This window comes from Lissotriton helveticus, chromosome 1_2 (assembly GCF_964261635.1).
Source record: "Lissotriton helveticus chromosome 1_2, aLisHel1.1, whole genome shotgun sequence".
In the NCBI taxonomy this organism is placed as follows: Eukaryota; Metazoa; Chordata; class Amphibia; order Caudata; family Salamandridae; genus Lissotriton; species Lissotriton helveticus.
Window position 1 is genome coordinate 340,475,813 of NC_136058.1, and position 26,595 is coordinate 340,502,407.

General features: G+C 36.8%; 7 non-coding genes across 7 annotated transcripts; all 7 read left to right on the forward strand.

The window, feature by feature from the left end:
* The first annotated feature begins 8,669 nt into the window (after window positions 1–8,669).
* TRNAD-GUC (transfer RNA aspartic acid (anticodon GUC)) lies at window positions 8,670–8,741 on the forward strand. The gene has a single exon. It is a non-coding gene; the product is annotated as a tRNA-Asp (tRNA).
* Window positions 8,742–12,259: 3,518 nt separating this feature from the next.
* Window positions 12,260–12,331, forward strand: TRNAD-GUC (transfer RNA aspartic acid (anticodon GUC)). Its single transcript has one exon. It is a non-coding gene; the product is annotated as a tRNA-Asp (tRNA).
* Window positions 12,332–13,683: 1,352 nt separating this feature from the next.
* Window positions 13,684–13,755, forward strand: TRNAD-GUC (transfer RNA aspartic acid (anticodon GUC)). Its single transcript has one exon. It is a non-coding gene; the product is annotated as a tRNA-Asp (tRNA).
* A 639-nt stretch (window positions 13,756–14,394) lies between these two features.
* Window positions 14,395–14,466, forward strand: TRNAD-GUC (transfer RNA aspartic acid (anticodon GUC)). Its single transcript has one exon. It is a non-coding gene; the product is annotated as a tRNA-Asp (tRNA).
* Window positions 14,467–16,569: 2,103 nt separating this feature from the next.
* TRNAD-GUC (transfer RNA aspartic acid (anticodon GUC)) lies at window positions 16,570–16,641 on the forward strand. The gene has a single exon. It is a non-coding gene; the product is annotated as a tRNA-Asp (tRNA).
* Window positions 16,642–18,771: 2,130 nt separating this feature from the next.
* On the forward strand, window positions 18,772–18,843 carry TRNAD-GUC (transfer RNA aspartic acid (anticodon GUC)). Its single transcript has one exon. It is a non-coding gene; the product is annotated as a tRNA-Asp (tRNA).
* Window positions 18,844–23,799: 4,956 nt separating this feature from the next.
* On the forward strand, window positions 23,800–23,871 carry TRNAD-GUC (transfer RNA aspartic acid (anticodon GUC)). The gene has a single exon. It is a non-coding gene; the product is annotated as a tRNA-Asp (tRNA).
* Window positions 23,872–26,595: the final 2,724 nt, after the last annotated feature.

A 26,595-nucleotide genomic window follows, 5' to 3' on the forward strand; every position in this document is an offset into this window, starting at 1 on the left:
TCGATTCATTTTATTCACACAATTAAATAAAATGATGTACTTTCTATCATTGTAAAATATATCTGTCATTATCCTTGCCTATTCCGATTGAGAAAAAAAGGTTGAATTCACTGATGGCCAAAATGCTTACTGACGTGTTAACTGAAATTCAGAATATGCTCTGAATATTTCAATATGCACAGGCGTACCATCAAAAACACTTTACATCTGCATTTTCTTGGAAAATGAGATGAAGCAGTGGTGAATCCTAGGCTGCTGTTCTACTCGATTGGCACAATTTACAAGTAGAATGACTGCTTTTGGTTACTAGTGACCCCTGGTGGCTAATAGTTATAAGCTGCAAATGGTAAAGTGAGCTGATTATATATATATATATAGATATATATAAATATATATATTGATAGTTAGAAAGATAGCCAGATAGACAGATCGATAGATAGATATTTATTTCAATGAAATAATTTCTTGATAAAACTGATTGTTTTTGGCTAGGAATTTCTGTATTGTAATATTTAGGAAAAAAGATTACTTGTCCTAACCAAAAGCAGCAAATCTGCCTATTACAATACTGTGAATTGATCGAGGGTATGCCTTAACCCCAAGGAGGTGAGCACTGTTTAACTGATGCCAATAAGTCCTCGTTAGTATAGTGGTCAGTATCCCCACCTGTCACGCGGGAGACCGGGGTTCAATTCCCTGACGGGGAGGCGATTCATTTTATTCACACAATTAAATAAAATGATGCACTTTCTAACATTGTAAAATATATCTGTCATTATCCTTGCCTATTCCGATTGAGAAAAAAGGTTGAATTCACAGATGGACAAAATGCTTACTGATGTGTTAACTGAAATTCAGAATATGCTCTGAATATTTCAATATGCACAGGCGTACCATCAAAAACACTTTACATCTGCATTCTCTTGGAAAATGAGATGAAGCAGTGGTGAATCCTAGGCTGCTGTTCCACTCGATTGGCACAATTTACAAGTAGAATGACTGCTTTTGGTTAGTAGTGACCCCTGGTGGCTAATAGTTATGAGCTGCAAATGGTAATGTGAGCTGATTATATATATATAAATATATATATATATATATATATATTCACAGAAAAAACCATAGGTTATAGACCATATATAGTTAGGAATTAGCATTTACAAAACCTTGAAAATTCACTGAAAAAACCATAGGTTATAGACCATATATAGTTAGGAATTAGCATTTAGAAAACCTTATTTTACTCACACAAAACCATTGAAATTCCATATATAGTTAGTTGCACTAACTATATATCGCGCACCCGCAATCCACTGCTGATGATGTCACATATTACATCATTCATGACATGGTCAGTGACATCACTGATGACATCACTGATGACATCTCAAATGACATCACTGATGACATCACTGATGACATCTCATTTGACATCATTCTTGTGCTAATACGATAAACCTCTTCAGACTCTAATATAACCTTAGATACACTCAGTGTATACAGACACTCACACACTGTCACTCATCCATGGAGTTACTCACACACCTAGTCAGTCATGCAAAGAAACAATCTCACCTCCATTTCCTCAACTATACAGTTATACACACCTTACTTATTCAAACATATACTAACACATATTTACTCTCTTATACAATCCCTGATACAAGTTCACAATGATCCATACAGCCACTCACACATTCAGTGGCTCTCATGCACAGTTATTTATATATGCCAACTCTCACATGTACTGTGTTTTACATATGTACTTACTATGACATGTAGCATTGAGATATCCATTCACTCATCAATACACTCATGCACACAGTCAACCGCCCATGTAGCTTTTTCCACATGCACTCTTGAACTCATACACCTAGTGAATCAACTGCTCACACATCTATGCACAGAGTCACACACCTCCCAGCCACCCCCACACAAACTCAATCTCCCATAGAAATACTTGGGCAACCAATTAATAACACATATAGCCTCTCGTATAGCTAATGATCAACACATGCAGCAGTTTACATCACAACAGACATAATGATGCACAAATTAAGACAGTTTAGTCACTAACCCATGCATTCAGTGAGACACATTTAATCACTCACTCATACAGTCAGTCACGCACCTACTAAATCCTTCATCCAGACACTTATACATCCACTCATTCTTCAATATCTAAGACATATTTTAACTTTACAGAAACATACAGTCACTGGATGTTGTCATCAGTGATGTCATTTGAGATGTCATCAGTGATGTCATCAGTGATGTCACTGACCATGTCATGAATGATGTAATATGTGACATCATCAGCAGTGGATTGCGGGTGCGCGATATATAGTTAGTGCAACTAACTATATATGGAATTTCAATGGTTTTGTGTGAGTAAAATAAGGTTTTCTAAATGCTAATTCCTAACTATATATGGTCTATAACCTATGGTTTTTTCAGTGAATTTTCAAGGTTTTGTAAATGCTAATTCCTAACTATATATGGTCTATAACCTATGGTTTTTTCTGTGAATTTCATTGGTTTTTAACAGCTAATATCCGTAGCTGTAAAATGTATTCTTCTTTAAATCCAAAAATATATTTTATATGTTTATGAATAATTTTTTTTTTAAATATTTTTTTTTCTTCGTTCCCGCTTCGCGAATCGGGAAGCTTCCCGTTAGCTGACCTTGATGCCGCGAAATAGACCGCGAGCCGGTAAACGTTTCTTTACCGCAAGTGCCGCGTTAGAAAACAACATCGTGACGCCTCCCGTCCGCATGACGTTCCACGTTGTCGCGTGATACGTCATATGACGTGCTACGTTAGCGAACTGGTACGCGAAGCGAGTTCCAAAGCGCAGGTTTCTGGAAGCAAACCGGGAGGCCCTGCAAAGCGCTTAACGTAAACACAGCAAGTCATGTGACTTGGTAATAACACTTTTCATTGGTTCATTTCACTTTTGGTTTCCTAATGATGTAAGACTAGGTCATATAATCTAAAATGAACACTTTTGATTGGTTGAGAACTCTTGTTTTTCCCAAATGATGAAAATCCCTCCTTCTTTCCTCACTCTGACTTTCATCTTTGTGAGAGAAAGACCCTTTGTGATCACTGAGCAATGGCTTCTTTAGTAGCTTCAGCTGGTGCTTCCCCACCACCTCCACCACCTCCAAGGAAGAGAGGACCACCTGCTCAAGTTGTAATTCAACAAGAAGAAGAAGAAGAGGAACAGGAGGACGAGCACGAAGAGAGGCAGTTTTTGCCTGAGCAGCCCAAGACGTCTCACCGGAAAGAAAACTTCATTTGGCAATTTTTTAAAATTCCCAAAGGTCAGAAAAAAGTAAATGCAAGATACGTAACTTGCCTTATATGTCAAGATAGACTGTCCAGAGGGACCGACAAAAAATACAGTTTCGGAAACTACACAATGCATCGCCATATGACTAGGTGGCATCCTAACAACTACAGTGCTGCACAGTTTCGGAACGACCTAGATAATCTCCCTATTATGGCCAGAAGATCTGTTGTACCGGAAGTAACGGGACCAGAGGGCAGGGAGATGGTGCCAAATATACAAATGAGATTTGGTGAAGTAAAACACACCTGCGTATTTTGCGATGGATTCATTTCCTACGGAGAAAGAAGCATCACTCTGATCAACAGAGCTATTGACTATCATATGCAAGTTTGTCCGAAACGCCCAAAATAATAAATACTTCTTTTTTTTGTTTTGTTGCTCCTGTTGAGCCCTTTACAATGAATCGTTTTCATTGCCCCCTCCAAGAAAAACCCCAAAAAATATAAAACTGTTCCGAAAAATTCAAAAACATTAAAAAAATGTTCAGAAAAATAAAAAAAAAAGTTCTTTTCAGAACTACCTCCCCGTTATTAAAAAATTGGTACAATATTTGGAACTGTGCCAACCTCTATTTCTCTTAGTTCGCTTCCTAGTTCGCTCGCTGGTACGCGAACTGGAAGCGAACCAAAAACAGTAAGTATAAGGGAAGGAAACACACACTTATGTTAAAAGAAAGACAGCTATAGGGGAGTAAACTAGAGATACTATTACCCATAATCCACTACTGATGATGTCACATATTACATCATTCATGACATGCTCAGTGACATCATCAGCAGAGGATTGCGGGTTTTTTGGCAACATGCCTTATCCACGGTTTAATAACGCTGCCTTTTGCTTTATATAAGTTTTCAAATTGTATGAAATATATACCAATAGGTCTTTATGAACCTTTAGGTAGTGCTTTTGTTCATGAGGTCTGGTCGCTTCCATACACATACAGATGTTTCAAAGATGATCAAGAAGTTTATCTGAATGGAGAGGAATGCACTGAGACGCCAGATCATTCACTAATGTGTAGGCACATACAGTTACACGATTCATGCAACAAACACCGACCAAATATGGCTTGCGTGTTGCAAGGCACGCCAGTTCCTGCTATCATCCCCACGTTCAAGTTGTTGGAAAATGGTAGTTATTTGATGCTCAATAATGAAGATTGTTCTGAGTTAATTAAAAGTATTCCTTTTATCGTAACAGTAAGTGAACGGGTTATTTGCTGCAGAAATGTTCTATTTCCTCCCACACATGAACATAGGGAGTTTTCAATCTGGCCACAAATACCAACCTTGGGACACGTTTCAACGGCATGACAAGAATAAGAGCTCTTTTGTCTCAGAGAGAGGTGGCCTTGAGTTCGGCCCGTGAAACTTTCGTACTTCACATAGCGAACACCCGTACACAGCTTTGCCTTTCAATTTCAGCAACATGTTTCCGACTATCTTTAACGCATCCTCCACAAAATCCCTGGCACACTTTTTTAAAGTTGTTACCAGTGGTCTCGTGACTTCATTTGAGAAAATCTTTGGAGTCATCCCTGCTCCCTTTCATTCCATTTTCTCCACTCTGGTTCGTGGATTGCATTTTTACTTGCATTACCAGCGGACGCTCTTGTGCTTTTTTACATTTTTAAATATGGATGTCCCTCCTATGCAACCTCCGACCCTGCAGCTGCTGACACTGTTCCGCAATCGCATGCTAGAATATTATGGCACAATGCCGTTGGCGATATTAAGCACGGCATATGGATTATCTTTTCGGTTCTCCTACTTCACCTGTGTCCAGCCTGTATTTCACTGCCTGACCTGTGATTTCGATTGGGCCATTGATTTGTGTCTCTGCGGACCGGTTTCTCCTGACGTCGACTTTAATCAGCTGATGACTCCTATCATTACTCACGAGTTGGTTTGTCCTGGCGAAAGGATTATGGCTGTGGCATTGATGCATGGACTACTTGGTCCCTGGAATTTACTGGCGGCAGCACAGTCTTTCTTGGAACACAGCTTTCTTGAAAACCCACCGAGCTGTCCTCTGATGGTGATAGAGGATCCGGTGCTGGGAGAGCACGTATGTTCTTTTCCGCTTTTAAATTGGATGGCTGAACTGTTTTCGGATGAAGACGGTGACTTCCTGTTGGAGGCTGTTGCAGCTTATTTTGCATACACACTTATGTCATAGACCTTTTTCATGTTTCATATGCTGAGTACTAGCATTTCATTGACAATTCATTGACTTAATTGTCAAGTTTTTATTATTTACCTTGCCTATTGGCTTAAGACTCGATAAAGTACTTGGCTGTTTTATTTTTCTTTAGCATTGAATTTTCCTAGTTTTTAATGCTTTACCTTGCGGACCGTCCACATATAAACTTGCAATCTGCTCTCATGAGATGGCACTTCTATTATCTTATTCAGTTCGTTTCCGGATCATGGGGAGGTGTCATCTAGGTCCTGGATATCTTTACACCGTGTTAAGTTAGCATGGGCTCATTACCGGTTTAAACGCCATTTTTCCTTTTTTGCAACTTCTGCACACGACATTTAGTTGTTGCTTTAGCTTTCCACCTAGTAGTTCATCGTGGTTTACATGAGAATAATATGTTATTGGTCTACTATCTGCTTTACTTGTTAAACTATATCTGTACAGCGAGTGCTAAAGTTTCAAGAACAACACGATACAGAATTGTTATGAGGTCTGATCTCCACGACTTCATACTCATAACATAAGTGCAACTTCTGCCAATTCTGGGCATGAGGCGGGTTTTATATTGCTTTGCCGAACACACATACACAACAGTTGATGCGGTTCACATGAAGAGAGAGCTGGTGTATGCTGATGTGATTCCTTCAAATCTAAGACACTAAAGTATGGGCACGCCCTAAACCAACACAAAGAGACCTTCTTAGCAAATAATATAATATGTGTATTAGGGAGGGTGAGATATAAGCAGCCGCGGGCCGTGGAGGGAGTTACGGTGAGGCAGGGAGGCGGGGAGGGGGAGAAGCAGGGTGGAGCCCTCTCTACCTTGCCCCTCCCCCTCCCCGCCTCCCTGCCCCACCGTAACTCCCTCCACGGCCCGCGGCTGCTTATAAGTGTTGCTAACTCTTATTCATTTACAGCATGTTAACATACTGTCACCATTCGCTTTTTATGTACTAGTAACTATGCTGGTAATTTTGCTACTGATAATATGTGTACTTGTATTCTCCACCCTGCTTCTCCCCCTCCCCGCCTCCCTGCCTCACCGTAACTCCCTCCACGGCCCGCGGCTGCTTATAAGTGTTGCTAACTCTTATTCATTTACAGCATGTTAACATACTATCACCATTCACTTTTTATGTACTAGTAACTATGCTGGTAATTTTGCTACTGATAATATGTGTACTTTTATTATCTAAGGTACTACGCCTGAGAAGACGGCATTAGTAAATAAACATTTCAAATACACATGTGTTCTTCTTAACTCCATGTTCTGGTTTCTAAGAAATATATAACGACCGACTGTTCATGAGTTCCACGTATCCTGAGGTACTATAAGTTCATATTCTGGATTGTCTAAACATTGAGAGTTTGTTATATCCAATGTGACACTGTACCTAGCTTGCTAAATAGTTTTTGATTACTAACGTGAGTTTTGGGACACCCTAATTCGCCGAGGTTCCAATCCTCTGTCCACAGTTCTGTGTGAGAACAGAAACCCTGCGACAGGGGCACCCCCGACCCTTGCTGGAGCTTCATCACACTTGCGATACAACTCCAGCAATGCGCCACCTTTACGGCACAGATACATCACGCATCTGTGCTGTTTTTGCCCCGTGATGCGCCGCATTGTAAATGCAGCACACCATAGGTGACGGAACAGCGGCACAGAATGACTAACACATCCCTGGTGATGCGCCAGTCATCATAAATCTATCCCTATGCTTCTTATCTTGTTAGAGATGAACCGCCATATGTATCATCAAAGTTATTTGCATTTCCTAAATAGCGAACTTTAAGGAATAAATAGCGATTCTTTACCATTCCTAGTTTGCGATGAGCTATTTGCTAATTAGCCGAATGTAGCCCAATGAAGCCCAATGTAGCCCAATGTAGCCCAAAGATGGCCGCCAGACACACAAAAAAACAAATGTAGCCCAAATATCAGCCAGATGTAGCCCAACTATAGCCCAGTGACAGAATGACCAATCAGCTTCGCAAACCTCCGTTACGCGAAGCGGAGCGCTGTTACAGATATATATCTTTTTTTGAACGTTAATTTCTCAAAATCCACTGGAGCACATATATTGAGACCTAGCAAAGGCACATCGGGCTACCAGTCCCTAATATTTTGCCAAGTTTCGTGCAAATCCATTCAGCCGTTCGATTATTATTTTTATTATTTTTTTTTGCCCCGCGGGGCCCTTTTAAAACCTCCACATCAAACCTAGGGGGTCAGCGAGGATCTACTATGCCCCCTTATAGTTATTTCCCCCTTTGTTTTGACCTCCTCTTGTCTCTCGATCCTACCGAGAGACAAGATGGCGGCCGCTACGGACTGTTTGGAATGTTGACAGACGCCGGAGAACCAATCAGCTTCGCTTCACAAAGCTCCGTTGCGCGAAAAGTCCGCGAACCAGAGCGCTAACCGGTCCGCTGTTACAGATATATATCTTTTTTTAAACGTTAATTTCTCAAAATCCACTGGAGCACATATATTGAGACCTACAAAAGGCACATCGGGCTACCAGTCCCTACAATTTTGCCAAGTTTCGTGCAAATCCATTCAGCCGTTCGGGCTAAAAGTGAGGCCAACCGCCCTATGGAAAACTCAATGTTAAAAACACGTTTTGGGACCCCCCTTTTTTCTCGGCCCCCACTGGACGAACCCCCCCCAAATTTTCAAGGGCTGCTCAGAAACAAAATGTGCCATTTTCCTGAAAATTTCAGCCAATTCCGTCCACAAACGCCAAAGTTATTAGACATAGAATTTTCAAAAAACCCATAGAGAAAAAATCCTAACTATATATACCTACTGGCGACCGCCAGTAGGTAATACATATATATATATATATATATATATATATAGATATATATATTGATAGTTAGAAAGATAGCCAGATAGACAGATCGATAGATAGATATTTATTTCAATGAAATAATTTCTTGATAAAACTGATTGTTTTTGGCTAGGAATTTCTGTATTGTAATATTTAGGAAAAAAGATTACTTGTCCTAACCAAAAGCAGCAAATCTGCCTATTACAATACTGTGAATTGATCGAGGGTATGCCTTAACCCCAAGGAGGTGAGCACTGTTTAACTGATGCCAATAAGTCCTCGTTAGTATAGTGGTCAGTATCCCCGCCTGTCACGCGGGAGACCGGGGTTCAATTCCCCGACGGGGAGGCGATTCATTTTATTCACACAATGAAATAAAATGATGTACTTTCTAACATTGTAAAATATATCTGTCATTATCCTTGCCTATTCTGATTGAGAAAAAAGGTTGAATTCACTGATGGCCAAAATGCTTACTGATGTGTTAACTGAAATTCAGAATATGCTCTGAATATTTCAATATGCACAGGCGTACCATCAAAAACACTTTACATCTGCATTCTCTTGGAAAATGAGATGAAGCAGTGGTGAATCCTAGGCTGCTGTTCCACTCGATTGGCACAATTTACAAGTAGAATGACTGCTTTTGGTTAGTAGTGACCCCTGGTGGCTAATAGTTATAAGCTGCAAATGGTAAAGTGAGCTGATTATATATATATATATAGATATATATAAATATATATATTGATAGTTAGAAAGATAGCCAGATAGACAGATCGATAGATAGATATTTATTTCAATGAAATCATTTCTTGATAAAACTGATTGTTTTTGGCTAGGAATTTCTGTATTGTAATATTTAGGAAAAAAGATTACTTGTCCTAACCAAAAGCAGCAAATCTGCCTATTACAATACTGTGAATTGATCGAGGGTATGCCTTAACCCCAAGGAGGTGAGCACTGTTTAACTGATGACTATAAGTCCTCGTTAGTATAGTGGTCAGTATCCCCGCCTGTCACGCAGGAGACCGGGGATCAATTCCCCGACGGGGAGGCGATTCCTTTTATTCACACAATTAAATAAAATGATGCACTTTCTAACATTGTAAAATATATCTGTCATTATCCTTGCCTATTCCGATTGAGAAAAAAGGTTGAATTCACAGATGGACAAAATGCTTACTGATGTGTTAACTGAAATTCAGAATATGCTCTGAATATTTCAATATGCACAGGCGTACCATCAAAAACACTTTACATCTGCGTTCTCTTGGAAAATGAGATGAAGCAGTGGTGAATCCTAGGCTGCTGTTCCACTCGATTGGCACAATTTACAAGTAGAATGACTGCTTTTGGTTAGTAGTGACCCCTGGTGGCTAATAGTTATAAGCTGCAAATGGTAAAGTGAGCTGATTATATATATATATATAGATATATATAAATATATATATTGATAGTTAGAAAGATAGACAGATAGACAGATCGATAGATAGATATTTATTTCAATGAAATCATTTCTTGATAAAACTGATTGTTTTTGGCTAGGAATTTCTGTATTGTAATATTTAGGAAAAAAGATTACTTGTCCTAACCAAAAGCAGCAAATCTGCCTATTACAATACTGTGAATTGATCGAGGGTATGCCTTAACCCCAAGGAGGTGAGCACTGTTTAACTGATGCCAATAAGTCCTCGTTAGTATAGTGGTCAGTATCCCCGCCTGTCACGCAGGAGTCCGGGGATCAATTCCCCGACGGGGAGGCGATTCCTTTTATTCACACAATTAAATAAAATGATGCACTTTCTAACATTGTGAAATATATCTGTCATTATCCTTGCCTATTCCGATTGAGAAAAAAGGTTGAATTCACAGATGGACAAAATGCTTACTGATGTGTTAACTGAAATTCAGAATATGCTCTGAATATTTCAATATGCACAGGCGTACCATCAAAAACACTTTACATCTGCATTCTCTTGGAAAATGAGATGAAGCAGTGGTGAATCCTAGGCTGCTGTTCCACTCGATTGGCACAATTTACAAGTAGAATGACTGCTTTTGGTTAGTAGTGACCCCTGGTGGCTAATAGTTATAAGCTGCAAATGATAAAGTGAGCTGATTATATATATATATATAGATATATATAAATATATATATTGATAGTTAGAAAGATAGCCAGATAGACAGATCGATAGATAGATATTTATTTCAATGAAATAATTTCTTGATAAAACTGATTGTTTTTGGCTAGGAATTTCTGTATTGTAATATTTAGGAAAAAAGATTACTTGTCCTAACCAAAAGCAGCAAATCTGCCTATTACAATACTGTGAATTGATCGAGGGTATGCCTTAACCCCAAGGAGGTGAGCACTGTTTAACTGATGCCAATAAGTCCTCGTTAGTATAGTGGTCAGTATCCCCGCCTGTCACGCGGGAGACCGTGGTTCAATTCCCCGACGGGGAGGCGATTCATTTTATTCACACAATGAAATAAAATGATGTACTTTCTAACATTGTAAAATATATCTGTCATTATCCTTGCCTATTCTGATTGAGAAAAAAGGTTGAATTCACTGATGGCCAAAATGCTTACTGATGTGTTAACTGAAATTCAGAATATGCTCTGAATATTTCAATATGCACAGGCGTACCATCAAAAACACTTTACATCTGCATTCTCTTGGAAAGTGAGATGAAGCAGTGGTTAATCCTAGGCTGCTGTTCCACTCGATTGGCACAATTTAGAAGTAGAATGACTGCTTTTGGTTAGTAGTGACCCCTGGTGGCTAATAGTTATAAGCTGCAAATGGCAATGTGAGCTGATTATATATATATATATATATATATATATATATATATATATATATATATACATATATATATATATATATATATATATATATATATAAATATATATATTGATAGTTAGAAAGATAGCCAGATAGACAGATCGATAGATAGATATTTATTTCAATGAAATAATTTCTTGATAAAACTGATTGTTTTTGGCTAGGAATTTCTGTATTGTAATATTTAGGAAAAAAGATTACTTGTCCTAACCAAAAGCAGCAAATCTGCCTATTACAATACTGTGAATTGATCGAGGGTATGCCTTAACCCCAAGGAGGTGAGCACTGTTTAACTGATGCCAATAAGTCCTCGTTAGTATAGTGGTCAGTATCCCCGCCTGTCACGCAGGAGACCGGGGATCAATTCCCCGACGGGGAGGCGATTCCTTTTATTCACACAATTAAATAAAATGATGCACTTTCTAACATTGTAAAATATATCTGTCATTATCCTTGCCTATTCCGATTGAGAAAAAAGGTTGAATTCACAGATGGACAAAATGCTTACTGATGTGTTAACTGAAATTCAGAATATGCTCTGAATATTTCAATATGCACAGGCGTACCATCAAAAACACTTTACATCTGCATTCTCTTGGAAAATGAGATGAAGCAGTGGTGAATCCTAGGCTGCTGTTCCACTCGATTGGCACAATTTACAAGTAGAATGACTGCTTTTGGTTAGTAGTGACCCCTGGTGGCTAATAGTTATAAGCTGCAAATGATAAAGTGAGCTGATTATATATAGATATATATAGATATATATAAATATATATATTGATAGTTAGAAAGATAGCCAGATAGACAGATCGATAGATAGATATTTATTTCAATGAAATAATTTCTTGATAAAACTGATTGTTTTTGGCTAGGAATTTCTGTATTGTAATATTTAGGAAAAAAGATTACTTGTCCTAACCAAAAGCAGCAAATCTGCCTATTACAATACTGTGAATTGATCGAGGGTATGCCTTAACCCCAAGGAGGTGAGCACTGTTTAACGGATGCCAATAAGTCCTCGTTAGTATAGTGGTCAGTATCCCCGCCTGTCACGCGGGAGACCGGGGTTCAATTCCCCGACGGGGAGGCGATTCATTTTATTCACACAATGAAATAAAATGATGTACTTTCTAACATTGTAAAATATATCTGTCATTATCCTTGCCTATTCTGATTGAGAAAAAAGGTTGAATTCACTGATGGCCAAAATGCTTACTGATGTGTTAACTGAAATTCAGAATATGCTCTGAATATTTCAATATGCACAGGCGTACCATCAAAAACACTTTACATCTGCATTCTCTTGGAAAATGAGATGAAGCAGTGGTGAATCCTAGGCTGCTGTTCCACTCGATTGGCACAATTTAGAAGTAGAATGACTGCTTTTGGTTAGTAGTGACCCCTGGTGGCTAATAGTTATAAGCTGATATATATATACATATATATATATATATATATATATATATATATATATATATATATATAAATATATATATTGATAGTTAGAAAGATAGCCAGATAGACAGATCGATAGATAGATATTTATTTCAATGAAATAATTTCTTGATAAAACTGATTGTTTTTGGCTAGGAATTTCTGTATTGTAATATTTAGGAAAAAAGATTACTTGTCCTAACCAAAAGCAGCAAATCTGCCTATTACAATACTGTGAATTGATCGAGGGTATGCCTTAACCCCAAGGAGGTGAGCACTGTTTAACTGATGCCAATAAGTCCTCGTTAGTATAGTGGTCAGTATCCCCGGCTGTCACGCAGGAGACCGGGGATCAATTCCCCGACGGGGAGGCGATTCCTTTTATTCACACAATTAAATAAAATGATGCACTTTCTAACATTGTAAAATATATCTGTCATTATCCTTGCCTATTCCGATTGAGAAAAAAGGTTGAATTCACAGATGGACAAAATGCTTACTGATGTGTTAACTGAAATTCAGAATATGCTCTGAATATTTCAATATGCACAGGCGTACCATCAAAAACACTTTACATCTGCATTCTCTTGGAAAATGAGATGAAGCAGTGGTGAATCCTAGGCTGCTGTTCCACTCGATTGGCACAATTTACAAGTAGAATGACTGCTTTTGGTTAGTAGTGACCCCTGGTGGCTAATAGTTATAAGCTGCAAATGATAAAGTGAGCTGATTATATATATATATAGATATATATAAATATATATATATTGATAGTTAGAAAGATAGCCAGATAGACAGATCGATAGATAGATATTTATTTCAATGAAATAATTTCTTGATAAAACTGATTGTTTTTGGCTAGGAATTTCTGTATTGTAATATTTAGGAAAAAAGATTACTTGTCCTAACCAAAAGCAGCAAATCTGCCTATTACAATACTGTGAATTGATCGAGGGTATGCCTTAACCCCAAGGAGGTGAGCACTGTTTAACAGATGCCAATAAGTCCTCGTTAGTATAGTGGTCAGTATCCCCGCCTGTCACGCGGGAGACCGGGGTTCAATTCCCCGACGGGGAGTCGATTCATTTTATTCACACAATTAAATAAAATGATGTACTTTCTATCATTGTAAAATATATCTGTCATTATCCTTGCCTATACCGATTGAGAAAAAAAGGTTGAATTCACTGATGGCCAAAATGCTTACTGACGTGTTAACTGAAATTCAGAATATGCTCTGAATATTTCAATATGCACAGGCGTACCATCAAAAACACTTTACATCTGCATTTTCTTGGAAAATGAGATGAAGCAGTGGTGAATCCTAGGCTGCTGTTCTACTTGATTGGCACAATTTACAAGTAGAATGACTGCTTTTGGTTACTAGTGACCCCTGGTGGCTAATAGTTATAAGCTGCAAATGGTAAAGTGAGCTGATTATATATATATATATATATAGATATATATAAATATATATATTGATAGTTAGAAAGATAGCCAGATAGACAGATCGATAGATAGATATTTATTTCAATGAAATAATTTCTTGATAAAACTGATTGTTTTTGGCTAGGAATTTCTGTATTGTAATATTTAGGAAAAAAGATTACTTGTCCTAACCAAAAGCAGCAAATCTGCCTATTACAATACTGTGAATTGATCGAGGGTATGCCTTAACCCCAAGGAGGTGAGCACTGTTTAACTGATGCCAATAGGTCCTCGTTAGTATAGTGGTCAGTATCCCCGCCTGTCACGCGGGAGACCGGGGTTCAATTCCCCGACGGGGAGGCGATTAATTTTATTCACACAATGAAATAAAATGATGTACTTTCTAACATTGTAAAATATATCTGTCATTATCCTTGCCTATTCTGATTGAGAAAAAAGGTTGAATTCACTGATGGCCAAAATGCTTACTGATGTGTTAACTGAAATTCAGAATATGCTCTGAATATTTCAATATGCACAGGCGTACCATCAAAAACACTTTACATCTGCATTCTCTTGGAAAATGAGATGAAGCAGTGGTGAATCCTAGGCTGCTGTTCCACTCGATTGGCACAATTTAGAAGTAGAATGACTGCTTTTGGTTAGTAGTGACCCCTGGTGGCTAATAGTTATAAGCTGCAAATGGTAATGTGAGCTGATTATATATATATATATATATATATATATATATATATATATACATATATATATATATATATATATATATATATATATATATATATAAATATATATATTGATAGTTAGAAAGATAGCCAGATAGACAGATCGATAGATAGATATTTATATCAATGAAATAATTTCTTGATAAAACTGATTGTTTTTGGCTAGGAATTTCTGTATTGTAATATTTAGGAAAAAAGATTACTTGTCCTAACCAAAAGCAGCAAATCTGCCTATTACAATACTGTGAATTGATCGAGGGTATGCCTTAACCCCAAGGAGGTGAGCACTGTTTAACTGATGCCAATAAGTCCTCGTTAGTATAGTGGTCAGTATCCCCGCCTGTCACGCAGGAGACCGGGGATCAATTCCCCGACGGGGAGGCGATTCCTTTTATTCACACAATTAAATAAAATGATGCACTTTCTAACATTGTAAAATATATCTGTCATTATCCTTGCCTATTCCGATTGAGAAAAAAGGTTGAATTCACAGATGGACAAAATGCTTACTGATGTGTTAACTGAAATTCAGAATATGCTCTGAATATTTCAATATGCACAGGCGTACCATCAAAAACACTTTACATCTGCATTCTCTTGGAAAATGAGATGAAGCAGTGGTGAATCCTAGGCTGCTGTTCCACTCGATTGGCACAATTTACAAGTAGAATGACTGCTTTTGGTTAGTAGTGACCCCTGGTGGCTAATAGTTATAAGCTGCAAATGGTAAAGTGAGCTGATTATATATATATATATAGATATATATAAATATATATATATTGATAGTTAGAAAGATAGCCAGATAGACAGATCGATAGATAGATATTTATTTCAATGAAATCATTTCTTGATAAAACTGATTGTTTTTGGCTAGGAATTTCTGTATTGTAATATTTAGGAAAAAAGATTACTTGTCCTAACCAAAAGCAGCAAATCTGCCTATTACAATACTGTGAATTGATCGAGGGTATGCCTTAACCCCAAGGAGGTGAGCACTGTTTAACTGATGCCGATAAGTCCTCGTTAGTATAGTGGTCAGTATCCCGCCTGTCACGCAGGAGACTGGGGATCAATTCCCCGACGGGGAGGCGATTCCTTTTATTCACACAATTAAATAAAATGATGCACTTTCTAACATTGTAAAATATATCTGTCATTATCCTTGCCTATTCCGATTGAGAAAAAAGGTTGAATTCACAGATGGACAAAATGCTTACTGATGTGTTAACTGAAATTCAGACTATGCTCTGAATATTTCAATATGCACAGGCGTACCATCAAAAACACTTTACATCTGCATTCTCTTGGAAAATGAGATGAAGCAGTGGTGAATCCTAGGCTGCTGTTCCACTCGATTGGCACAATTTACAAGTAGAATGACTGCTTTTGGTTAGTAGTGACCCCTGGTGGCTAATAGTTATAAGCTGCAAATGATAAAGTGAGCTGATTATATATATATATAGATATATATAAATATATATATTGATAGTTAGAAAGATAGCCAGATAGACAGATCGATAGATAGATATTTATTTCAATGAAATAATTTCTTGATAAAACTGATTGTTTTTGGCTAGGAATTTCTGTATTGTAATATTTAGGAAAAAAGATTACTTGTCCTAACCAAAAGCAGCAAATCTGCCTATTACAATACTGTGAATTGATCGAGGGTATGCCTTAACCCCAAGGAGGTGAGCACTGTTTAACTGATGCCAATAAGTCCTCGTTAGTATAGTGGTCAGTATCCCCGCCTGTCACGCGGGAGACCGGGGTTCAATTCCCCGACGGGGAGGCGATTCATTTTATTCACACAATGAAATAAAATGATGTACTTTCTAACATTGTAAAATATATCTGTCATTATCCTTGCCTATTCTGATTGAGAAAAAAGGTTGAATTCACTGATGGCCAAAATGCTTACTGATGTGTTAACTGAAATTCAGAATATGCTCTGAATATTTCAATATGCACAGGCGTACCATCAAAAACACTTTACATCTGCATTCTCTTGGAAAATGAGATGAAGCAGTGGTGAATCCTAGGCTGCTGTTCCACTCGATTGGCACAATTTAGAAGTAGAATGACTGCTTTTGGTTAGTAGTGACCCCTGGTGGCTAATAGTTATAAGCTGCAAATGGTAATGTGAGCTGATTATATATATATATATATATATATATATATATATATATATATATATATATACATATATATATATATATATATATATATATATATATATATATATATATATATATATAAATATATATATTGATAGTTAGAAAGATAGCCAGATAGACAGATCGATAGATAGATATTTATTTCAATGAAATAATTTCTTGATAAAACTGATTGTTTTTGGCTAGGAATTTCTGTATTGTAATATTTAGGAAAAAAGATTACTTGTCCTAACCAAAAGCAGCAAATCTGCCTATTACAATACTGTGAATTGATCGAGGGTATGCCTTAACCCCAAGGAGGTGAGCACTGTTTAACTGATGCCAATAAGTCCTCGTTAGTATAGTGGTCAGTATCCCTGCCTGTCACGCATGAGACCGCGGATCAATTCCCCGACGGGGAGGCGATTCCTTTTATTCACACAATTAAATAAAATGATGCACTTCCTAACATTGTAAAATATATCTGTCATTATCCTTGCCTATTCCGATTGAGAAAAAAGGTTGAATTCACAGATGGACAAAATGCTTACTGATGTGTTAACTGAAATTCAGAATATGCTCTGAATATTTCAATATGCACAGGCGTACCATCAAAAACACTTTACATCTGCATTCTCTTGGAAAATGAGATGAAGCAGTGGTGAATCCTAGGCTGCTGTTCCACTCGATTGGCACAATTTACAAGTAGAATGACTGCTTTTGGTTAGTAGTGACCCCTGGTGGCTAATAGTTATAAGCTGCAAATGGTAAAGTGAGCTGATTATATATATATATATATATAGATATATATAAATATATATATTGATAGTTAGAAAGATAGCCAGATAGACAGATCGATAGATAGATATTTATTTCAATGAAATAATTTCTTGATAAAACTGATTGTTTTTGGCTAGGAATTTCTGTATTGTAATATTTAGGAAAAAAGATTACTTGTCCTAACCAAAAGCAGCAAATCTGCCTATTACAATACTGTGAATTGATCGAGGGTATGCGTTAACCCCAAGGAGGTGAGCACTGTTTAACTGATGCCAATAAGTCCTCGTTAGTATAGTGGTCAGTATCCCCGCCTGTCACGCAGGAGTCCGGGGATCAATTCCCCGACGGGGAGGCGATTCCTTTTATTCACACAATTAAATAAAATGATGCACTTTCTAACATTGTGAAATATATCTGTCATTATCCTTGCCTATTCCGATTGAGAAAAAAGGTTGAATTCACAGATGGACAAAATGCTTACTGATGTGTTAACTGAAATTCAGAATATGCTCTGAATATTTCAATATGCACAGGCGTACCATCAAAAACACTTTACATCTGCATTCTCTTGGAAAATGAGATGAAGCAGTGGTGAATCCTAGGCTGCTGTTCCACTCGATTGGCACAATTTACAAGTAGAATGACTGCTTTTGGTTAGTAGTGACCCCTGGTGGCTAATAGTTATAAGCTGCAAATGATAAAGTGAGCTGATTATATATATATATATAGATATATATAAATATATATATTGATAGTTAGAAAGATAGCCAGATAGACAGATCGATAGATCGATATTTATTTCAATGAAATAATTTCTTGATAAAACTGATTGTTTTTGGCTAGGAATTTCTGTATTGTAATATTTAGGAAAAAAGATTACTTGTCCTAACCAAAAGCAGCAAATCTGCCTATTACAATACTGTGAATTGATCGAGGGTATGCCTTAACCCCAAGGAGGTGAGCACTGTTTAACTGATGCCAATAAGTCCTCGTTAGTATAGTGGTCAGTATCCCCGCCTGTCACGCGGGAGACCGGGGTTCAATTCCCCGACGGGGAGGCGATTCATTTTATTCACACAATGAAATAAAATGATGTACTTTCTAACATTGTAAAATATATCTGTCATTATCCTTGCCTATTCTGATTGAGAAAAAAGGTTGAATTCACTGATGGCCAAAATGCTTACTGATGTGTTAACTGAAATTCAGAATATGCTCTGAATATTTCAATATGCACAGGCGTACCATCAAAAACACTTTACATCTGCATTCTCTTGGAAAATGAGATGAAGCAGTGGTGAATCCTAGGCTGCTGTTCCACTCGATTGGCACAATTTAGAAGTAGAATGACTGCTTTTGGTTAGTAGTGACCCCTGGTGGCTAATAGTTATAAGCTGCAAATGGTAATGTGAGCTGATTATATATATATATATATATATATATATATATATATGTATATATATATATATATATATATATATACATATATATATATATATATATATATATATATATATATATAAATATATATATTGATAGTTAGAAAGATAGCCAGATAGACAGATCGATAGATAGATATTTATTTCAATGAAATAATTTCTTGATAAAATTGATTGTTTTTGGCTAGGAATTTCTGTATTGTAATATTTAGGAAAAAAGATTACTTGTCCTAACCAAAAGCAGCAAATCTGCCTATTACAATACTGTGAATTGATCGAGGGTATGCCTTAACCCCAAGGAGGTGAGCACTGTTTAACTGATGCCAATAAGTCCTCGTTAGTATAGTGGTCAGTATCCCCGCCTGTCACGCAGGAGACCGGGGATCAATTCCCCGACGGGGAGGCGATTCCTTTTATTCACACAATTAAATAAAATGATGCACTTTCTAACATTGTAAAATATATCTGTCATTATCCTTGCCTATTCCGATTGAGAAAAAAGGTTGAATTCACAGATGGACAAAATGCTTACTGATGTGTTAACTGAAATTCAGAATATGCTCTGAATATTTCAATATGCACAGGCGTACCATCAAAAACACTTTACATCTGCATTCTCTTGGAAAATGAGATGAAGCAGTGGTGAATCCTAGGCTGCTGTTCCACTCGATTGGCACAATTTACAAGTAGAATGACTGCTTTTGGTTAGTAGTGACCCCTGGTGGCTAATAGTTATAAGCTGCAAATGGTAAAGTGAGCTGATTATATATATATATATATATAGATATATATAAATATATATATTGATAGTTAGAAAGATAGCCAGATAGACAGATCGATAGATAGATATTTATTTCAATGAAATAATTTCTTGATAAAACTGATTGTTTTTGGCTAGGAATTTCTGTATTGTAATATTTAGGAAAAAAGATTACTTGTCCTAACCAAAAGCAGCAAATCTGCCTATTACAATACTGTGAATTGATCGAGGGTATGCCTTAACCCCAAGGAGGTGAGCACTGTTTAACTGATGCCAATAAGTCCTCGTTAGTATAGTGGTCAGTATCCCCGCATGTCACGCAGGAGACCGGGGATCAATTCCCCGACGGGGAGGCGATTCCTTTTATTCACACAATTAAATAAAATGATGCACTTTCTAACATTGTAAAATATATCTGTCATTATCCTTGCCTATTCCGATTGAGAAAAAAGGTTGAATTCACAGATGGACAAAATGCTTACTGATGTGTTAACTGAAATTCAGAATATGCTCTGAATATTTCAATATGCACAGGCGTACCATCAAAAACACTTTACATCTGCATTCTCTTGGAAAATGAGATGAAGCAGTGGTGAATCCTAGGCTGCTGTTCCACTCGATTGGCACAATTTACAAGTAGAATGACTGCTTTTGGTTAGTAGTGACCCCTGGTGGCTAATAGTTATAAGCTGCAAATGGTAAAGTGAGCTGATTATATATATATATATAGATATATATAAATATATATATTGATAGTTAGAAAGATAGCCAGATAGACAGATCGATAGATAGATATTTATTTCAATGAAATCATTTCTTGATAAAACTGATTGTTTTTGGCTAGGAATTTCTGTATTGTAATATTTAGGAAAAAAGATTACTTGTCCTAACCAAAAGCAGCAAATCTGCCTATTACAATACTGTGAATTGATCGAGGGTATGCCTTAACCCCAAGGAGGTGAGCACTGTTTAACTGATGACTATAAGTCCTCGTTAGTATAGTGGTCAGTATCCCCGCCTGTCACGCAGGAGACCGGGGATCAATTCCCCGACGGGGAGGCGATTCCTTTTATTCACACAATTAAATAAAATGATGCACTTTCTAACATTGTAAAATATATCTGTCATTATCCTTGCCTATTCCGATTGAGAAAAAAGGTTGAATTCACAGATGGACAAAATGCTTACTGATGTGTTAACTGAAATTCAGAATATGCTCTGAATATTTCAATATGCACAGGCGTACCATCAAAAACACTTTACATCTGCATTCTCTTGGAAAATGAGATGAAGCAGTGGTGAATCCTAGGCTGCTGTTCCACTCGATTGGCACAATTTACAAGTAGAATGACTGCTTTTGGTTAGTAGTGACCCCTGGTGGCTAATAGTTATAAGCTGCAAATGGTAAAGTGAGCGTATTATATATATATATATAGATATATATAAATATATATATTGATAGTTAGAAAGATAGCCAGATAGACAGATCGATAGATAGATATTTATTTCAATGAAATCATTTCTTGATAAAACTGATTGTTTTTGGCTAGGAATTTCTGTATTGTAATATTTAGGAAAAAAGATTACTTGTCCTAACCAAAAGCAGCAAATCTGCCTATTACAATACTGTGAATTGATCGAGGGTATGCCTTAACCCCAAGGAGGTGAGCACTGTTTAACTGATGCCGATAAGTCCTCGTTAGTATAGTGGTCAGTATCCCCGCCTGTCACGCAGGAGACCGGGGATCAATTCCCCGACGGGGAGGCGATTCCTTTTATTCACACAATTAAATAAAATGATGCACTTTCTAACATTGTAAAATATATCTGTCATTATCCTTGCCTATTCCGATTGAGAAAAAAGGTTGAATTCACAGATGGACAAAATGCTTACTGATGTGTTAACTGAAATTCAGAATATGCTCTGAATATTTCAATATGCACAGGCGTACCATCAAAAACACTTTACATCTGCATTCTCTTGGAAAATGAGATGAAGCAGTGGTGAATCCTAGGCTGCTGTTCCACTCGATTGGCACAATTTACAAGTAGAATGACTGCTTTTGGTTAGTAGTGACCCCTGGTGGCTAATAGTTATAAGCTGCAAATGGTAAAGTGAGCGTATTATATATATATATATAGATATATATAAATATATATATTGATAGTTAGAAAGATAGCCAGATAGACAGATCGATAGATAGATATTTATTTCAATGAAATCATTTCTTGATAAAACTGATTGTTTTTGGCTAGGAATTTCTGTATTGTAATATTTAGGAAAAAAGATTACTTGTCCTAACCAAAAGCAGCAAATCTGCCTATTACAATACTGTGAATTGATCGAGGGTATGCCTTAACCCCAAGGAGGTGAGCACTGTTTAACTGATGCCGATAAGTCCTCGTTAGTATAGTGGTCAGTATCCCCGCCTGTCACGCAGGAGACCGGGGATCAATTCCCCGACGGGGAGGCGATTCCTTTTATTCACACAATTAAATAAAATGATGCACTTTCTAACATTGTAAAATATATCTGTCATTATCCTTGCCTATTCCGATTGAGAAAAAAGGTTGAATTCACAGATGGACAAAATGCTTACTGATGTGTTAACTGAAATTCAGAATATGCTCTGAATATTTCAATATGCACAGGCGTACCATCAAAAACACTTTATATCTGCATTCTCTTGGAAAATGAGATGAAGCAGTGGTGAATCCTAGGCTGCTGTTCCACTCGATTGGCACAATTTACAAGTAGAATGACTGCTTTTGGTTAGTAGTGACCCCTGGTGGCTAATAGTTATAAGCTGCAAATGATAAAGTGAGCTGATTATATATATATATATATATAGATATATATAAATATATATATTGATAGTTAGAAAGATAGCCAGATAGACAGATCGATAGATAGATATTTATTTCAATGAAATAATTTCTTGATAAAACTGATTGTTTTTGGCTAGGAATTTCTGTATTGTAATATTTAGGAAAAAAGATTACTTGTCCTAACCAAAAGCAGCAAATCTGCCTATTACAATACTGTGAATTGATCGAGGGTATGCCTTAACCCCAAGGAGGTGAGCACTGTTTAACTGATGCCAATAAGTCCTCGTTAGTATAGTGGTCAGTATCCACGCATGTCACGCAGGAGTCCGGGGATCAATTCCCCGACGGGGAGGCGATTCCTTTTATTCACACAATTAAATAAAATGATGCACTTTCTAACATTGTGAAATATATCTGTCATTATCCTTGCCTATTCCGATTGAGAAAAAAGGTTGAATTCACAGATGGACAAAATGCTTACTGATGTGTTAACTGAAATTCAGAATATGCTCTGAATATTTCAATATGCACAGGCGTACCATCAAAAACACTTTACATCTGCATTCTCTTGGAAAATGAGATGAAGCAGTGGTGAATCCTAGGCTGCTGTTCCACTCGATTGGCACAATTTACAAGTAGAATGACTGCTTTTGGTTAGTAGTGACCCCTGGTGGCTAATAGTTATAAGCTGCAAATGATAAAGTGAGCTGATTATATATATATATATAGATATATATAAATATATATATTGATAGTTAGAAAGATAGCCAGATAGACAGATCGATAGATCGATATTTATTTCAATGAAATACTTTCTTGATAAAACTGATTGTTTTTGGCTAGGAATTTCTGTATTGTAATATTTAGGAAAAAAGATTACTTGTCCTAACCAAAAGCAGCAAATCTGCCTATTACAATACTGTGAATTGATCGAGGGTATGCCTTAACCCCAAGGAGGTGAGCACTGTTTAACTGATGCCAATAAGTCCTCGTTAGTATAGTGGTCAGTATCCCCGCCTGTCACGCGGGAGACCGGGGTTCAATTCCCCGACGGGGAGGCGATTCATTTTATTCACACAATGAAATAAAATGATGTACTTTCTAACATTGTAAAATATATCTGTCATTATCCTTGCCTATTCTGATTGAGAAAAAAGGTTGAATTCACTGATGGCCAAAATGCTTACTGATGTGTTAACTGAAATTCAGAATATGCTCTGAATATTTCAATATGCACAGGCGTACCATCAAAAACACTTTACATCTGCATTCTCTTGGAAAATGAGATGAAGCAGTGGTGAATCCTAGGCTGCTGTTCCACTCGATTGGCACAATTTAGAAGTAGAATGACTGCTTTTGGTTAGTAGTGACCCCTGGTGGCTAATAGTTATAAGCTGCAAATGGTAATGTGAGCTGATTATATATATATATATATATATATATATATATATATATATATATATATATATAAATATATATATTGATAGTTAGAAAGATAGCCAGATAGACAGATCGATAGATAGATATTTATTTCAATGAAATAATTTCTTGATAAAATTGATTGTTTTTGGCTAGGAATTTCTGTATTGTAATATTTAGGAAAAAAGATTACTTGTCCTAACCAAAAGCAGCAAATCTGCCTATTACAATACTGTGAATTGATCGAGGGTATGCCTTAACCCCAAGGAGGTGAGCACTGTTTAACTGATGCCAATAAGTCCTCGTTAGTATAGTGGTCAGTATCCCCGCCTGTCACGCAGGAGACCGGGGATCAATTCCCCGACGGGGAGGCGATTCCTTTTATTCACACAATTAAATAAAATGATGCACTTTCTAACATTGTAAAATATATCTGTCATTATCCTTGCCTATTCCGATTGAGAAAAAAGGTTGAATTCACAGATGGACAAAATGCTTACTGATGTGTTAACTGAAATTCAGAATATGCTCTGAATATTTCAATATGCACAGGCGTACCATCAAAAACACTTTACATCTGCATTCTCTTGGAAAATGAGATGAAGCAGTGGTGAATCCTAGGCTGCTGTTCCACTCGATTGGCACAATTTACAAGTAGAATGACTGCTTTTGGTTAGTAGTGACCCCTGGTGGCTAATAGTTATAAGCTGCAAATGGTAAAGTGAGCTGATTATATATATATATATAGATATATATAAATATATATATTGATAGTTAGAAAGATAGCCAGATAGACAGATCGATAGATAGATATTTATTTCAATGAAATCATTTCTTGATAAAACTGATTGTTTTTGGCTAGGAATTTCTGTATTGTAATATTTAGGAAAAAAGATTACTTGTCCTAACCAAAAGCAGCAAATCTGCCTATTACAATACTGTGAATTGATCGAGGGTATGCCTTAACCCCAAGGAGGTGAGCACTGTTTAACTGATGACTATAAGTCCTCGTTAGTATAGTGGTCAGTATCCCCGCCTGTCACGCAGGAGACCGGGGATCAATTCCCCGACGGGGAGGCGATTCCTTTTATTCACACAATTAAATAAAATGATGCACTTTCTAACATTGTAAAATATATCTGTCATTATCCTTGCCTATTCCGATTGAGAAAAAAGGTTGAATTCACAGATGGACAAAATGCTTACTGATGTGTTAACTGAAATTCAGAATATGCTCTGAATATTTCAATATGCACAGGCGTACCATCAAAAACACTTTACATCTGCATTCTCTTGGAAAATGAGATGAAGCAGTGGTGAATCCTAGGCTGCTGTTCCACTCGATTGGCACAATTTACAAGTAGAATGACTGCTTTTGGTTAGTAGTGACCCCTGGTGGCTAATAGTTATAAGCTGCAAATGGTAAAGTGAGCGTATTATATATATATATATAGATATATATAAATATATATATTGATAGTTAGAAAGATAGCCAGATAGACAGATCGATAGATAGATATTTATTTCAATGAAATCATTTCTTGATAAAACTGATTGTTTTTGGCTAGGAATTTCTGTATTGTAATATTTAGGAAAAAAGATTACTTGTCCTAACCAAAAGCAGCAAATCTGCCTATTACAATACTGTGAATTGATCGAGGGTATGCCTTAACCCCAAGGAGGTGAGCACTGTTTAACTGATGCCGATAAGTCCTCGTTAGTATAGTGGTCAGTATCCCCGCCTGTCACGCAGGAGACCGGGGATCAATTCCCCGACGGGGAGGCGATTCCTTTTATTCACACAATTAAATAAAATGATGCACTTTCTAACATTGTAAAATATATCTGTCATTATCCTTGCCTATTCCGATTGAGAAAAAAGGTTGAATTCACAGATGGACAAAATGCTTACTGATGTGTTAACTGAAATTCAGAATATGCTCTGAATATTTCAATATGCACAGGCGTACCATCAAAAACACTTTATATCTGCATTCTCTTGGAAAATGAGATGAAGCAGTGGTGAATCCTAGGCTGCTGTTCCACTCGATTGGCACAATTTACAAGTAGAATGACTGCTTTTGGTTAGTAGTGACCCCTGGTGGCTAATAGTTATAAGCTGCAAATGATAAAGTGAGCTGATTATATATATATATATATATAGATATATATAAATATATATATTGATAGTTAGAAAGATAGCCAGATAGACAGATCGATAGATAGATATTTATTTCAATGAAATAATTTCTTGATAAAACTGATTGTTTTTGGCTAGGAATTTCTGTATTGTAATATTTAGGAAAAAAGATTACTTGTCCTAACCAAAAGCAGCAAATCTGCCTATTACAATACTGTGAATT